This window comes from Vulpes vulpes, chromosome 7 (assembly GCF_048418805.1).
Source record: "Vulpes vulpes isolate BD-2025 chromosome 7, VulVul3, whole genome shotgun sequence".
Taxonomy (NCBI): Eukaryota; Metazoa; Chordata; class Mammalia; order Carnivora; family Canidae; genus Vulpes; species Vulpes vulpes.
Window position 1 is genome coordinate 15,929,407 of NC_132786.1, and position 16,717 is coordinate 15,946,123.

Below are 16,717 nucleotides of genomic sequence, written 5' to 3' on the forward strand. Positions count from 1 at the left end.
TCTCTCGTGGTCTGTGCCAGGGGACTCAGGGGACCCTTGTCTGGCTGCAGCTGGCTGTCCAGGGGCACGGGGCTGGCTGGTCCCTAGAGGTGCCCAACCTGCGGTCAGCTGGCCCGTCTGGTTTCAGGTCTTTAGTTGCGATTAGCTACTCAGCTTGAGGAGAGCAGTCAGGGTGTGCTGGAGAGTCGGGTTGGCCTGGCGTGTGCGCATCTGGCTTCCGGCTTGTTCACCAGGCACCTGCCATGCGGCCAGCGCCACAGGCAGAGGCTGCGGTGCCCCGTCTGGGTTGGCAGGCGCTCTTCTCGGTGCCCCTTTAGATGTTGTAAGCCCAGTGTTTGGGCCTGCCCTGGGGTTCCCCACTGACAACACCCCGGGCCCCCACCTCTCGGTGAGTTTTCCGGGGAGCTCAGTGGCAGGGAGACCCTCCACGTGTCACTGGGAAGGGGTGCCTACATGCGATGCACTGACATATTTTCCCAAGGATGTGTAACAGGAAAGGCCACCTCACCTTCCTGTAAACCCAGCAAAACAAGGACATTTCTCGACTTTTCCCGCTTGCCCTGTGGGTCCATAAGCCTGTCACGCAGACATCACGGTGTCTCACACCGTTGTGGAATGGTCAGGCCAGGCCTGGGGGCTAATTATTTTCAGACCCCGGGTGGTCACAGGAGCCTGCATGCTTGAGCTTCCTCCTCCTTTGTGGCCACTGCAATGCCTGTGTTCCAGAGCCGTGTTTCCTTTGGATTCCGCAGACAATCGGGACGCCGACCTCAGTTTGGATGATAGTAGGGCAACTTGTTCCTGCACAGGGAATGCCTGTCTCGGGAGGGTGATTCCCATCGGTGGTGGCGCCATAGTGGCGGGACTCGGAGGGAAGGTGGCCTGGCTGCGGCTTGCCTGTCATGCGGGTACGGTTCTGTGAGTTGTTGGATTCGCTTTGCCAAAATGTGGTAAGGGGATTTGCGTCGGCGCTCATGAATAATGTAGTTCTCTCATTGTCTTTTATTCATTCATTCATTCATTCATTCATTTATTTCTGTAAATTTATTTTTTATTGGTGTTCAGTTTGCCAACATATAGGTTGTTCTCTCATTTTCTAGGCCAGACAAGGCTTTGAGGTCAGAGCGAAGCAGGCCTCACCAGTGGGGACCTGTTCCTTCCTTTGCGGGTTTCTGGAAGAGTTCGTAGAATTGGTACCATTTCTTCCTCAGACGTTCTGGGTAGTGAAGCCCTTCGGCTTGGATTTGTATGTCTGTCTTTAGAGTAGGAAGGTTTTAACTAAAATGAGCTTCTCTAAAGATAAAGGGCCATAAGGCTTTCCTTCTTTTTTTTCTTTTTTGAGGTAGCTTTGGGAATTTATGTCATTGCCTGAACGTTGTTCATTCGATTATCACAAACTTGTTTTTACTATTCCCTTCTTACCCACTTTACCATTTGTAGGATTTGTGGTGACATCCCCTCTCTCCTGATGTAGGATTGTGTAGACTCTTTTTTTTTTTTATCAATGTGACTAGAAGTTGATACATTTTATTCATCTCAAGAAATAGCTTTTGGTCTTTTTGCCTTTCTCTGTTATTTTGAGTTTCCAATTTCATTGAATTCTACTCTGATTTTTATTTTCTTCTGATAACTTTGGGGTTAATTTACTCATGTTCTCTAGTTTCTCAGGATGATTTGTACTTTCTCTAACTCAGGGGTTTTAGTGTACATTTTCCTCCAAGTCCTGCTTAATTCACAAATTTTGACATTAAATGTTATTTCATTATCCTTTGGCTCAGAGATCTTTGTTGCTGTTGCTGTTGTTGTTGTTGTTATTGTTCTTCTTCTTTCTTCTTTCTTCTTCCCATGAGTTATGAAGACATACATTCTTTTGTTGAAGATTTCCCAGGGATCTTTCTGTTACTCACTTCTCCTTAGTTATACTGTGGTCAGAGATTATGCCTTGAATTCTTTTAGATTTCTTGAGAAAGAGGGGCACGTGGGTGGCTCGGTTAAGCTACTGAACTGATTCTTGAGAATTCTATCATCCCTGTCCAATTTTGTGGCTGTTGGATGGTGTGGGTTTTTTAAATTTATTTAAATTTTTAAATTTTTTTATTTTTTTTGATGGTGTGTTTCATGAATGCCAATGAGGCCACCCTGGCCGAGGATGCTCATAGGTCTTCTATGCCCAAATGGACTTTATGCCCAAATATTCTACCAATTTTTGAGAGAATGATGTTGAAATCTCCCGTTGTACCCGTAGACAGAATTTTGTGTGGTTCTACCAATTTTTCCTTTATGTATTTTGGCAATTCATTATTAGGTGCATAATAAATGTTTAGGATGAGGATGTCCTCTTGGTAATTTGAAACCTTTGTCCCCTTTATTACTATGGAAAGAGCTGCTTTTCCCAGGTAATGTCCTTGGCTCTGCAGTATACTTTACATGATATTATATAGGTAATCCTGCTCCCTTTATATATTTTTCATCATTTTACTTTTAACTTATTTATGTATTTTTACCTAAGGTGGGTTTCTCATAAGCAAAACGCAATTGGACCAACATACAATTGGACCTTGCCTTCTTTTTTTTTTAATTTTTTTTTAATTTTTATTTATTTATGATAGTCACAGAGAGATAGAGAGAGAGGCAGAGACACAGGCAGAGGGAGAAGCAGGCTCCATGCACCGGGAGCCCGACGTGGGATTTGATCCCGGGTCTCCAGGATCGCGCCCTGGGCCAAAGGCAGGCGCCAAACCGCTGCGCCACCCAGGGATCCCCTGGACCTTGCCTTCTTATCCAACTTATAAATCTCTGCTTTTTAAATTGAGCTGTTCAGACCATTTATAAGTAATATGATTATTGATGCATTGGATTTTAATTTTTATCTTGCTGTCTCCTATTTGTCATGTCTGCCCATCTGTTCTTTGTGGTTTTTTTCCCCTCTTTTTCTGCCTGCTTTGGATTAAATATTTTTGTTATTCTATTAAAATATATAACAGCATTTAATGTTCCATTTGTAATGAGTATTGATTACTTTATTAATAGTAGTAATTCATTTGTCTCTCTTGCTCTCCCTCTTTTTTTTCTCTTCCTCTTTTTGTTAGTTGCATTCTTTGTTGTATTATTGCTTTAGGTTTCAAGTTTTTATATAAATTCGATGGCTAACATATAGCTATTATTACTTTCAAGGGTACTTTTTAGTGATCCATCACTTACACATAATGCTCAGTGCTCATCACAGGTGCCCTCCTTAATACCCACTCCCTCTCTCCCCTCGCCTCAGCAACTGTCAGCGTGTTCTCTGTAGTTAAAAATCTGTTTCCTGGGGATCCCTGGGTGGCGCAGCGGTTTGGCGCCTGCCTTTGGCCCAGGGCACGATCCTGGAGACCCGGGATCGAATCCCATATCAGGCTCCCGGTGCATGGAGCCTGCTTCTCCCTCCGCCTGTGTCTCTGCCTCTCTCTCTCTCTGTGACTATCATAAATAAATAAAAAAATTAAAAAAAAAATCTGTTTCCTGCTTTGCGTCTCTCTCTTTTCTCTCCCTGTGTTCATCTGTTTCATTTCTTAAATTCCATACATGACTGAAATTATATGGTGTTTGTCTTTCTCTGACTGACTTATTTCACTTAGCATAATACGCTCTAGCTCCAACCAGGATGTTGCAAATGGCAAGATTTCATTCTTTTTTGATGGCCAAGTAGTATTCCATTGTATATATAGACCACATCTTTTTTGTTTTTGTTTTTACGTTTGTTTTTATTAAAATTCAATTTTCCACCATATAGTATAACATCCAGTGGTTGTCCAACCAAGTGCCCTCCACAGTCACCCAGTTACCCCATCCCCCCACCCACCTCCCGTTCTGCAACCCTTTGTTTCCCAGAGTTAGGAATCTCTCATGGTTTGTCTCCCTCTCTAATTTTTCTCGCTCAGTTCCCCTCCTTTTCCTTATAATCCCTTTCACTATTTCTTACATTCCACGTATGAGTGAAACCATATGATGATTGTTTCTGCAGTTGACTTTTTCACTCATCATAATACCTTCCAGTTCCTGGAGGGTATTATGCTGAGTGCAGTAAGTCAATCGGAGAAGGACAAACCGTGTATGTCCTCATTCATTTGGGGAATATAAATAATAGTGAAAGGGAATATAAAGGAAGGGAGAAGAAATGTGTGGGAAATATCAGGAAGGGAGACAGAACATAAAGACTCCTAACTCTGGGAAACGAACTAGCGGTGGTGGAAGGGGAGGAGGGCGTGGGGTGGGGTGAAGGGTGATGGGCACTGAGGGGGACACTTGACGGGATGAGCACTGGGTGTTATTCTGTATATTGGTAAACTGAACACCAATAAAAATTAATTTATTAAAAGAATAATAAAAAAATAAAATAAAAAAAATACCTTCCAGTTCCATCCACATCAAAGCAAATGGTGGGTATTTGTCCTTTCTGATGGCGGAATAATATTCCATTGTATACATAGACCGCATCTTTATCCATTCTTCTGTTGAAGGATATCTCGGCTCCTTCCACAGTGTGGCTATTGTGGACATTGCTGCTATAAACATTGGGGTGCAGGTGTTCTGGCATTTCACCGCATCTGTATCTTTGGGGTAAATTCCCAGCAGTGCACTTGCTGGGCCGTAGGGTAGCTGTATTTTTAACTGCTTGGGGAGCCTCCACACAGTTTTCCAGAGTGGCTGCACCAGTTCACGTTTCCACCAACAGTGCAGGAGGGTCCCCCTTTCTCTACATCCTCTCCAACAGGTGTTGTTTCCTGTCTTGTTAATTTTCACCATTCTCACTGGGGTGAGAACACATCTTTATCCTTGCACATTGATAAATGTTTAGGCTCTCTTGGTAGTTTGGCTATTGTTGATAATGCTGCTATAAACATCAGGGGGCATATACCCCTTCGAATCAGTATTTTTGTATCTTTTGGGTAAATACCTAGTAGTGCATTTGCTGGATCTTAGGGTAGTTCTATTTTAACTCTTTGTGGAAACTCCATACTGTTTTCCAGAGTGGCTGTACCAGTTTTCATTTGCACCAGCAATGAAAGAGGGTTCTCCTTTCTTTACCTACTCACCGACACTTGGTGCTTCTTGTGTTGTTAATTTTGGCCATTCTGACAGGTGTGAGATGATGTCTCATTATGGTTTGATTTGTATTTCCCTGATGATGAGTGATGTTGAATATCTTGTCATGTGTCTGTTGGCCATCTGTGTGGCTTATTTGGAAAAATGTCTATTCGTGTCTTCTGCCTATTTCCTAGCTGGATTATTTGTGTTTTTGGGTGTTGAGTTTGATAAGTTCTCTATAGATTTTGGATCCTAACCCTTTATCAGATATGTCATTTGTAAACCTCTTGTTCCATTCTGTAGGCTGCCTTTTTGTTTCATTGATTGTTTCCTTCATTGTGCAGAAGATTTTTATCTTGATGAAGTCCCAAGAGTTCACTTTTAGCTTTGTTTCCCTTTCCTCTGGAGACATGTCTAGGAAGAAATTACTATGGCCAATATCAGGGAAGTTACTCTGTGTGTCTTCTGGGATTTTTATGGTTTCGAATTTCTTTTGAATAAATTAATTGGTCTGTAGTATGTAAGAAAGTGGTCCAGTTTCATTCTTCTGCATGTGGCTGTCCTTACACCATTTGTTGAAGAGGCAGTCTTTTTTTTCCCATCGGATATTGTCTCTTGCTTTGTTAAGGATTAATTGACCGTAGAGTTGAGGATCCATTTCTGGGCTCTCAATTCTGTTCCGCTGATCTGTGTGTCTGTTTTTGTGCCAGTACCATAGTGTGTGGATCACAGCTTTGTAATACAGCTTGAAGTCCAGAATCGTGATGCCTCCCACTTTGCTTTCTTTTTCAAGATTGCTTTAGCTATTTGGGCTTTTTTGTGGTTCCATACAAATTTGGGGATTGTTTGTTCTAGCTCTGTGAAAAGGGCTGGAGGCATTTTGATCCAAATTACATGACATGTGTGGATTGCTTTGGGTAGTATAGATATTTTAACCGTATGTGTTCTTCAAATCCACGAGCATGGAATCTTTTCCATTCTCTGGTGTTCGCTTCAATTTCTTTCCTGAGTGTTCTATAGCTTTAGGAGTATAGATCTTCTACCTCTTTGGTTAGGTTTATTGCTGGGGGCGGGCCTGTCTGTGGCAGCTCTGTGGGGGGCGTGGCCGGGGCGTGGCCAGAGCTTCCATGGCCAGAGCTTGCCTGGCCAAGTTTTGGATGGGCGTTGCCTGTGTTCTCCCCCACGGTTTTGATGGAATCTCGTCTCACATTTACATCTTTCATCCATTTTGAGTTTATCTTTGTGTCTGGTGTGAGACAGTGGTCCAGTTTCCCTCCTCTGCATGTGGCTGTCCAGCATTTCCAGTGGCATTTATGGAAGAGACTTGTCTTTCTTCCAGTGGATGGTCTCTCCTGCTTGGTCGAATATATGGTCTTGACCATCGAGTTGAGGGTCCACTTCTGGATTCCTCTTCTGTTCCATTGGTGGATGTGTCTGTTTTTCTGCCTGTACCACACTGTCTTGGATTGCACAGCTTTGCAACGCAACCTGAAATCCGGCATTGTGCTGCCCCCCGCTGTGGTTTTCTTGGCTACCGTTCCCGTGGCCATTCGGGGTCCTTTCTGATTCCACACAAATCTTCAGATGATGTGTTCCAGCTCTCTGAAGAGAGTCCGTGGTATTTTTGATAGGGATTGCGTTCTTTGTGTAAATTGCCCACGTTGACGTTTCCCAATATTCATTCTTCGGATCCATGAGCATGGAATAGTTTGCCATCTCTTTGTCTTCCTCAGTCTCTTTCAGACGTGTTCTGTCGTTTTTCGGGTTGAGATCCTTTACCTGTTTGGTTAGGTTTATTCCTAGGTAGCTCATGTTTTTGGGTGCCATGGTAAATGGGGTCGACTCCTTAATTTCTCTTTCTTCAGTCTCATCGTTAGTTCACCACTGCTGAACTCATTTCTGGGTCTGGACTGCAGCCAGCCTTGGGTGGCTAAAATCTCCTCAATGCTGGGTTAATCAGGACATCTGGCCCTCCTTCTGCCTCGTCCTCCACTGTCTTCCCCATGATCTACGCTATTCCACTCTGAGTCTCAAATCAGAGCAGCCTTCAGTGCCCCCACTTATCTTAATCAGATGAGAATACTGGGAGAGATGACGTATTTGAAGAAGTCTTGCGGGAACAATTGCAAATAGCAATAGAAAGGCCACTGACTTCTGGGCATTGATTTTGTACCCTGCCACACTGCCGAATTTCCTGTATGAGTTCTAGCAGTCTTGGGGTGGAGTCTTTTGGGTTTTCTAGGTGTCCGGTATCACGTCATCTGCGAAGAGGGAGAGTTTGACTTCTTCTAGGCCGATTTGAATGCCTTTTAGTTCTTTTTGTTGCCTGATTGCTGAGGCTACGATGTCTAGTGTTATGTTGAATAGCAATGGTGAGAGTGGACATCCTTGTCTCCTTCCTGATCTTCTTCGGGGAATAACTCCCAGCGTTTCCCCCTTGGGAATGATAATTTGCTGTGGGCTTTTCGTAGACGGCTTTGAAGATGCTGAGGAACGTTCCCTCTATCCCTATACTCTGAAGCGTTTGGATCAAGAATGGATGCTGTATTTTGTCAAATGCTTTCTCTGCATCTATTGAGAGGATCACCTGGTTCTCGTTTTTTCTCCTGCAGATCTGATCAGTCACATGGAGTGTTTGACGAGTGTAGAACCAGCCTTGCGTACGAGGGATAAATGCCACCTGGTCACTGTGAGTAACTTCTCAATGTACCGTTGGATCGTATTGGCTCGTATCTTGTTGAGAATGTTTGCATCCGTGTTTATTGGGGACATCGGTCTATCACTCTCCTTTTTGGTGCGGTGGGGTCTTTGTCTGCTTTTGGACTTGAGGTGATGGTGGCCTCGTAGAACGAGTTTGGAAGTATTCCGTCTCCAGAAGCTTCAGCTGGCCTCACTGTAGTCTCTGTGGCAGGCTCTTGATGGGGTTCAGGATGTTGCTCAGTGGCCAAAGTCGTTCCCTCCACTGAGGCAGGTGGCAGGTCCGGCATGTGCGGGAACCCGAAAGCATGCACCTGGGCGGTCTCTTCCTCCAGGGTGGCCACGGGTACAGGTAGCTCTTGCATGTCGGCACAGTGAGTCAGAGGTGTTACCACCACGTGCATTGGTTTGGTCTCAGCAGCCTGGCTTCTCGGCTCGAGCCGTGACCAGCTCGATCACCTCTGGCCCTGAAGCTTAAAAGGCTGCGAGGTAGGAGCTGGGGCCGGTTGTTGAGGTGGTTCAGGATATTGCACAGGGGCAGACACTAGTTGCTCCACTGATCCGGGTGGCCGCACTGGCATGTGTTGGACCCTGATGGCATGCGTCGGGACATCATCTACCGCGAGGGTGGCCGAGATTGCAGGTGGGTCCTCCTTGTCGGGAGAGTGAATGAGAGGTGTGACCACCTCGTGCATTGGCTTCGACTCCTCAGCTGGCATCTGCGCTCTGGCCAAGCACTCAGCACTGACAGCCCTGCCCAGCTCGATTACCTCAAGCCCAGAAGCTTTATTAGGCCCCATCTTCGGAGCTGGGGTGGGCTGCTGACATGGTTCATGATGTTGCTCAGGGGCCGAAGCTGGTTGCTGCACTGAGGCAGGTGACTCCTTTGGCAAGGCATGCCGGGGACATTGATAGTGGGTGCCCGGGGTAGCTCTTCTTGCAGGGTGGCCAAGTGTGCAGGTGGCTCCTCCAGGTCGGGACAGTGAATCAGAGGTGTGACTGCCATTACTCATTTCTGGGTAATAATTTAGAGATCACTACAACCTAAGTTCCTATGATAAGGGTTTTATGTGTCTGTCAGCCGGCTTTATGACGTTCTTTGGTTTGCATGAAAAACTCTATTCCTCCTACAGGATAGAATTCGAAGAGCAATTTATATTTAGAAGATGTTTATAATAAGCCTTATGGGCTCGGTTTATCGTAGTGGTCTCTTGTTATTCAAATGCTATATTTTCTCAAATGTAGATTGTACAGTTGTGCCTGGGAGGCGTGTGCACTGCATGAAAGTAGGATCTGTGAGGCACTCTAGCCATCGTCACAGCGTATGGTATTCCTGTAGACACTTACTTAAACCACAAAATATTGGCACATTGCTTTCTTTCTTAGCAGGTAGAAAATGTACATGATAATAAAAATGTTACCTGATTGAAGAAATTTAATTTATTCGTTTCACAATGAAGAGTCTGACGATGAGAGATGTGTCCTAAATGGCTACCTACTTATGCCTCATGCTTATTATATGTGTCAGATTGAAATATTTCCCATCATCCTGGTAAGTTGAGGAGTAAGGCCCCCCTGAGTGCGACCTGAACACAAGGGCATGAGGCTTTGCTCGAGGTGTGGTGCATGGCAATTAGTCCTTTCTGTTTACAGTCACTCCGGGGTGGGGTTCGGGTCTGGAGTGATATCCTCTCCTGCCCTGCCTTCTGTGCTGTTTGTAGGTGGACACATCCCACATTTGTCATTCTCCCACTGAATTGTATATCCAACTACTCATGTAACCTCTCCTCCAGTTTCTGCAAAGAAACATGATCTCACCAACTCCCCCCGAACACACTCATCTGTTTTCTTCACCCCTATGACTTGACTGCAAGGCTGTCTTCCCAGTTACTCAGCCTCCAGACCTCAGAGGTGTCTTTAATTCCTTGCTGTCTTTCAAACCCCCATCCAGTGCATCAGCAAAATACCTTTTATCTTGACCTTCAATATAGATCCAGAATCCAGCTGTTTTCTATTATCTCCACTGCTAGATCCCAATTCAAGAGACCATCTTCTCTTGCCTGAATTCTTCAGAAGCCTTTTGTGGGGTTTTCCTGCCTTTCGCCATGCCCCGCTGTAAGATTCTACACGGAGCAGCCATCTCGATCCACTTAAAGCAAAAGTAAGATCCTATAACTCTTCTGATACCATTTGAAGGCTCACCCAGCTCAGTCACTGTAAAAGCCAAAGTGAGGATGGTGGTCAGAAGGCCTACGTGATCTGTCTGCCCTTCCTTGTCTCTTTTATCACAACCTCTATGTCTGCCTTCCTGACCACTCTGTGTCTTCCTTTACTGTTTCTCAGAAACCCATACAAGTGCCCACTCTTGGACTCATTCTAGCCGGTTCCCTCACCTAGAAAATTCTTTGTCTCGAATTTCTCTCAGAAAGCCTTCACTTGCTTCAAGTCTGTTCCCAGAGGTAAACTGTTCATGAAGGCCTACATTGATCATTTATTCTAACTGTAAATCCCATCTCCCTGGCACCCCTCATTTCCGTTGTCCTGCTCCATTTTTTCTTTGCTACACGTCTCTTTCTAAAATGCGATGTGATGTTTTGTATTCGTTGCTAATTACTGGTTTCCCACTCTAGAAGCTTCACCAGAGCAGGAACTTTTGCATCTTTCTGTCTCTGCTCTACCCAATGAGGTGAAGACCGTGCTTTACACAAGATAATAGCTTATTGAATAATTGAACAAATAAACTATAAGATACAGAATTTCCACTCACTCCTTGGACAGATATATTGAGTGCCAACGATGTGCCAGTCCCTGTACCAGCCATTGCCATACAGTAGAAAGCAAAAGTCCCTTGTACCCACGGAGTGTGCTCACGGCCTATCCAGAGGACAGTCACTTTAGAAATATTCATACAAACAAGTGGCTCCAGGAAAAGTGGGAAAGGTGCTATGAAAGAAAATGACAATGTACCATAAAATATCATAATGGAGAGAAGTAGCTTAAATTGGAGGTTCAGGGAAGACCTCGTTAAAGAAGTAACATATCTGATGAACATTGTAAGGCTAAGTTCCTACATAGGAAATCTTAATAGCAATTGAGATGTTGAAGAATGTAAAAAAAAATGTTGATGGGAGTCTCCAAAATTGAGAAAGATTGAAAAATGGTCAGGGCAGGTGGAACATAATTAATAGATAGGAGAGCAGCATTAGATGTGACTAAAGAAGTCAGCATGGACTAGATCACACCAGGCTTTATTGACTCAGAGGGTTTTGATTTCATCCAAGGTGCAAGGAGAAGACTTTGAAGAGAACTAATAAGCCAAGTAACAACATAATGATGTTTGGGGCTTTGCACTATTAGGCTACCTGTTGTGGGTGTGGGAATGATTCAGAAAAGAACAGAGTTAGGGATACCTGTTGTGTGTGGGGGGCTCAGTCGGTTGAGCCTTTGCCTTTTGGCTCAGGTCAGGATCCCAGGGTCCTGGGATCCGCCCTGCGTCAGGATCCCTGCCCAGTGGGGCGTCTGCTTCTTCCTCTCCCTCTGCCCCTCCCTGCCCCGACTCATGCACTCTCTCTCATCCTCTCTCTAGGAGATAAAAGTCGTCTTTAAAAAAATTGAAAGACTTGAGTTACAAGTTGGAAGGCCACCCAGAATGCAAAGATATTAGTTCTAGTGAGAGATGACAGTGGGACATACAAATGTGACCTGGGTGCTGACTATAGAGAAGAAAATAATAAGATGGATGTAAAGTATATTTTAAATTAGAACGGTCATGGGTTAGATGTAGAAAGAGATATGGCTGCCTGGTTTCAGTCATAAGCAAATGGATGGATTCAGGTAGATAGAAATGTTGGGGTGAGAAACAGATAATAACATAATGAATCATTGACCACCTTTGTGGGGAGATGGGGATTAGGAATCAGATGATGGGGATCCCTGGGTGGCTCAGCGGTTTGGCTACTGCCGTTGGTCCAGGTCACGATCCTGGCATCCCGGGATCGAGTCCCACGTCAGGCTCCCAGCATGGAGCCAGCTTCTCCCTCCTCCCGTGTCTCTGTCTCTCTCTTTCTCTCTCTATATCTATCATGAATAAATAAATAAATCCTTAAAAAAAAGGAGATAAAAAAATTATGTCCATTGTTTGAGGTTAATCGGGTTCATTTTGGTGATCATCCCATAGTTTATACATGTTGTCCCGTATTGTCCCAGAAGGCTCTGAAAGAGTGCCTGAGTCTCACAGTTTTGCACAGAATGAACACAACGGGCTAGATACTTAAGGCACGGAAAGCCTGTGAGATGTTGTGTAATATGCATCATCCTGAGTATCTCTTTTCATCCTCACAACAGTAAATGTAGAGTCCGTCTTCCTCAGTTCTTGTCTTCAGGGTCTGGGCTTGGAAAAATCTCCACCTACTCTTCCTTTATTTTCACTGTGGGTTGTGATTTTTTTTTTTTTTGAGTCTGGGTAGACCAGATGGGACCAGGTGAGGAGCAAGGATTTGGCCTACAGCAAAGCTTGGGAAGGAATGTAAATATCTGTAAATATCGCGAGCCCTGAGAGGACAACGCCCACAGCAGAATGTCCATGTGAATGAATCACCGACACGGCAAGCCTGGGCACAGGACAAGGGTAGGTATTCTAGGGGTCCAAACTTGGCAGGGGACACAATGAGAAACGGGGAAAGCATGCAGCTGTGAAAGGTGTCCCCACAACAGGACAGCCACAGGCGAAGGTGGTATTCAAGAGTTCGGATAAAGGTTGGCACCTCATTGTTTTGGAGCAACACACTGAGAATGCAGTTTGGGTAGCTAGGATTGTTAAGAGGCCCATGTGATGGAACAATCAGAATATCCTTGCAGAGCCGTTTCATCACTAGTGTTCAGTGCCCTTCTTGAATTCCTGGGTGAGACCAACAGATGTGCACCAGATGAAGCCGAGCCAAGCCCGAGGCAGTGACGTGTACAAACTGTCGATTATGGTATAGAATGATTCCTCCGGTGAGCCTTCACTCACACCTACTCCTGGGTCGAGCAGTTTCTTGTTGCCTCTGCTGCATTGTTCAGTTTGACACCGCATGGACTGGTGGTCTCATCATCGTCTTTAGAATTCGAAGACTCAGCCAAATGCATAGGTAACATTCTACTTGCTCTTCTCTTACTTTTAATCATAGAAGTTGCCTAAAAATGTGACTAATGTATTCAAGGCCTTGAAGAGTCATTACTGAGAAACTGAAACAAAGGTGAAGATCCAGAAAGACCGTAACTTTCTGCTTCAAATTCCGCGTGTCTGTTTCTCATTGACTTTGCGTGCTATCAAATCACAACGACTGAGGCTCCCGGGAACCATTGAGCAAAGTATCGTGTGTCATCTAAGCTGGGATGTATTTAAAACACTGCATTATCACTTCGCTAAATAAGATAAGATGTCTTTTTTTCCACTACTGAAGCTAGATGTGGTCAGATTCGTCTACAAATTCCAAAGAACATAGCCTAATACCAGGTACTATGAGCCCGTTTCAAAGCCAAGGGTGAATGATGTCTGGAATTTATGTCCCTGCCAGTTTCACACATCTTGGAACGATATAGTTCCTAACAAGGTAGAGATTAGCTGTCACAGCCTTTAAGTGGCAGTTTGGTACAAAAGGACCATGGTTTTTGTCAGGTTTAATCTGATCGGTAGTGAACTGGAAGAGAGGCCAGTCAAAAGTTGGTCGAAACAGGCTTTCATTTTTTTTTATTTATTTTTGTTGAAACCGGCTTTTAATGGGCTGCGCTCTCTGGCTAGGTTATGCAGCCCGCAGGCAAGGGAGAGAGCAAGGGGTGGGGGTGTCGCACCCATGCCAACTGCAGTGAGGTCTCTAAAGAGTTTTTTGTGGTAAGATGGGGGCAGGGCGGCCTTCCAATTAGGGCAAGGGTTACAGGTCTTGGTGTGCTAAGTTAGGGTTGGGCAGCAAGGTGGCCTTATTGGACCTGGGGGTCGGCCGTTTTGAGGTTCCCAGTCTCACTGGCCCAACATTCAGATCTTTTTGTTATGTTATAATGGGGCGACGATTCAGATCCGGCTGCTTCCTGCTGATTTTGGGGCGTCGTGGTGCCTGTCGGAGGAGGGCAGGCCAGCGTAGGGATATAAAACAAGTTAGTTGATTGATAACTGAGATATTTCGTGGATTCCTTCCTTGATGATTCGGAGAAAGCAAGGGGCCACCATTAATAGTATGCCAAGGATCAGGAGTGGGCTTAGAGAGAGGAGGAGCCATGTGGTTAGTGGGGTCTGCCACCATTGGGGTGTAGTTGGGCCGACAGGGTGATACTGTGTTTGGAGAGACTCCCGACCTTTGGCGAGGATGTGGAGATTGGTTACCACTCCACCTGTTTCGTTGATGTAGTAGTAGCGATCTTCATTGAGACACGTACAAGTTCCTCCTTTCTCGGCCGTGAGGAGGTCCAAGAGACATCGGTTCTGTAGAGCTACCTGGGCCACCGGGTTTATTTGGCGTTGTCGGGAAACAAAAGACTCTGCCGGAGCTTCGATAGCCATCTGAGGCCTCTCGGATAGGTCCCTGGAGGAATCTGCAGACTGGAATAAGGGCCCCGTACCCAGTGGCCACCAGGGTTGAGGCCAGGGAGACCCCGACAACCAGTGGGAGAAAGATCACTCGTTTCTGCTTTTCCGGGGTGGGGGGGGGGCTGGTGAGGAGGGCTACTTCTGCCTGACTATAGATGGTTAATCGCGGAACTTGGGAGACAGGCAGACAGGAGGGAGGCAGAGGTATTGAGAGATTTAGATATGGAGCCCTGGCACCAAAAGAATCGGCCAATAGCAGCATGATGAGAGGTGACTTTTGACCGGGTGACATTGCACAGGGATGAGTTAGGGGCGGAATAACAGAAGGGGAATTGATGGTTGAGAGGGTCAATAAATAGGGCAAGATTAGTGAGAGAGGGATGAGGCAGGCGCTGGAGGTGTGGGTGCGGGGCTGGTGCAGCTGAATGCACTTGGGGAGGGGAATGGCCACAAGGGGAGTTTTGCCTAAAGAGGCACAGATGAAACGGTGGGACAGATTGCCCATGCAGGAAAGGCTGGCGAGGGAAGTGCCTTGTTGGATAAGTTTTATCCAGGAGAAGGGGCCCTGGTCCTGAGTTGGGTAGGCCTGTAGGTGGGTGCTCCTGGAGTACGGGTGACTGAATCCACATGGGCCCGCAGGAGGGCTCTTAGACGAGTTAGGGAAGGTAGGTAAGTAAGATAGGAGAGGAGGAGGTGATGTTGGAAGATTTTAAGGGAGCAGGAAGGGCCGCCCCTTAGAGAAGCTCAAAGGGACTAGGCCCGACGGCCCTCTAGGGGTGGCTCTGAGCCTTCTTAAAGCCAGCGGGAGGAGGGTCGGCCAGGACAGGTGGGGATTCAAGAGTAAGTTTGGTGAGATGTTCCTTGAGAAGGCCGTTAGCCCACCCTAGGTTACCCGAAGACTGGGGGTGATATGGGATATGGAGTTTCCAGGTAATATTTAGGCTCTTGGAGTCTTGCCTGGTGATGCTGGAGATGAAAGCTGGGCCGTTGTCAGATTGTAGGATCTCCAGGAGGCTGAATCTCGGAATGTTGTTTTCGGTGAGTATGGTGGCCGCCACATCCGCCATCTCCCGAGCTGTGGGGAAAGCCTCTGCCCAACCTGTAAAGGCGTCCACCGAGGTTAATAGGTAGCGAAAGGATTTATTGGGCGGCATGTGAGAAAAGGCTGTTGGACCCTTGCTCACGGGTGCCAACGTGTCCCGGTGGACGCCCCAGAGACTCAGACCACAGACAGGCAGATGCAACAAGCAAGAGGGTTTATTGAACGTTTGCGCAAACGGGCTCTCATCCTCAGAGGGGGCAGAGCGCCGATTAGCAATTACAGGCATCTTTTAAAGGCAAAGAAAACGCGGGAGTAGCATAGCATTCAGGTTATGACGTGATTGATTTCTTTGAAGGTCAACATGACCATGTTCAGGGACTTTTCCAGTCAGGGCGAGGTGGGGGATAGTTTTCCTATCTCAGAAAAACAGAATGTTTTTGTTGCTTGAATTTATGGGAGGCACCTGGATGGGCTGTCTCAGGGTTAGGCCTGGTCCCACTCCCGGGGACGGGGGTGTGGGGTTTCTTCAGTCCAGCTGCCAGTCCTTGCCAGGTTGGTAGCTGTGGAGCTGGTGATTGGGTCTTGGCCTGCGAATTCCCCATTGAGCATTTACAGTGGAGCAGGTTTTGCAAGACTAATCCACCTCTCTAATTACCTTTTGGAGATGTGGGTAGTAGAAAAGGGGTCCTGGGAACTGGTGTAAGGCCTTGGGACCTATGTGTAGGGATTGGCGCATGTCTGAAATGATCATAGGAGGTAAATGGTTTGGAAGAGCGAGTTTCTTCTGAATGAAGATCCAGTCTTTTTCCCTGGCTATTCTTCCCATCTCTTTTAGTGTGTGAGTTTCCTCATCTGTGTAAGTGGGGGGAATGTGGTGTGTTGAGGAAGAGGAGGGGAGCTGGTGAGGAGCCTAAGGCAGTGGCTTGGGCAGCTGAGTCGGCTTTGTTGTTGGCCCGGGACACCGGGTCCTTGGAGGATTGGTGTCCATGACAGTGGACAATGGCTACTTCAGTGGGAAGGCTGAGGGCCCCTAGTAGTTTTGAAATGAGGGGCCCATAGATTATGGGGCTTCCCTTGGTTGGAAGAAGCCTTTGCTCTTGCCATAGGACAGAATGTGTATGTGTGCTGAGGGAGGGATATTTGGAGTCCGTGTCTATGGTAGCTCGTTGCCCTTTGGACAGGCGAGGAGCCCTGGTGAGAGCTCTAAGTTCTGCCTTCCGAGAGCTTGTCCCGAGGAGGAGGGAACTGCCTCTAGGATGGCGTGTAGGGTAACGACGGCCTATGCTGCGTGTCTCTGGCCACAAAGAGTATTTGGTCAGGGTTAGGGAAGGGCTGATTGGAAAGTCCTG

The 16,717-nt window shown here is 46.3% G+C and overlaps 1 protein-coding gene across 1 annotated transcript in view; it reads left to right on the plus strand.

The window, feature by feature from the left end:
- The window catches only part of LOC140599525 (uncharacterized), a 476,056-nt gene that overhangs the window by 84,856 nt on the left and 374,483 nt on the right, over nt 1–16,717 (plus strand). The window contains exon 6 of the mRNA XM_072762680.1: nt 7,680–7,756. The gene's annotated coding sequence lies outside the window, so the exon portion shown is untranslated. The remainder of the gene's footprint in view (nt 1–7,679; nt 7,757–16,717) is intronic.